The sequence below is a fragment of the Bos javanicus genome, chromosome 7 (assembly GCF_032452875.1).
Source record: "Bos javanicus breed banteng chromosome 7, ARS-OSU_banteng_1.0, whole genome shotgun sequence".
Classification (NCBI taxonomy): Eukaryota; Metazoa; Chordata; class Mammalia; order Artiodactyla; family Bovidae; genus Bos; species Bos javanicus.
In genome coordinates this window covers 58,859,078-58,859,705 of record NC_083874.1, presented here as the reverse complement: position 1 = coordinate 58,859,705, position 628 = coordinate 58,859,078, and the positions used below count along the sequence as shown (strand labels likewise).

At 33.9% G+C, this 628-nt stretch overlaps 1 non-coding gene across 1 annotated transcript; it reads left to right on the top strand.

Moving 5' to 3' along the window:
- The first annotated feature begins 292 nt into the window (after positions 1–292).
- Positions 293–396, top strand: LOC133252180 (U6 spliceosomal RNA). Its single transcript, XR_009737810.1, has one exon. It is a non-coding gene; the product is annotated as a U6 spliceosomal RNA (small nuclear RNA).
- The last annotated feature ends 232 nt before the right edge of the window (positions 397–628 follow it).

Below are 628 nucleotides of genomic sequence, written 5' to 3'. Positions count from 1 at the left end.
ATTTTGAAATAAAAAGTGTTAATTGCCAAACAATATAATGGCATGGGAATTTAGAATGAAAAATTGTACTATCAGCTGAAATATGAAGAAAAAGTTTATAAGAGACATGAAATCTGGGAAAAAAAAAGCCTTGAGAAATGAAATGAACCTTGAGAAATGGTGTCAACATAGAGATATGTGGGGTAAGACTCAGGATATGTATATCTGGAGGAACAGTGATATCACAGAGTTTAATTTGACTGTAACAAAAGGTGAATGAAATAACAACAAATACAATTAGAAAAGATATTAGGTGCTCACTTCGGCAGCACATATACTAAAATTGGAATGATACAGAGATTAGCATGGCCCCTGCGCAAGGATGACATGCAAATTAGTCAGGAGTTCCATAGAAAAAAGCAAGAAAAGGATATTGGGACCACAATGTAAAGGACGCGATACCTGGATCTCAGGACTCATTCAGCTTTATCTCCCATGGCTTCTTCTACCTGATATTTTTTAGTATCAAATATTTTATAGGAAGTCTGAATACCAGATTAATGCTCTATTAAAAGAAACATCTTTGTTACTTATTCTGCTTTAAATATTTGCTGAGTATGGACAACTTTTGGCATGCCAAATTGAAGAG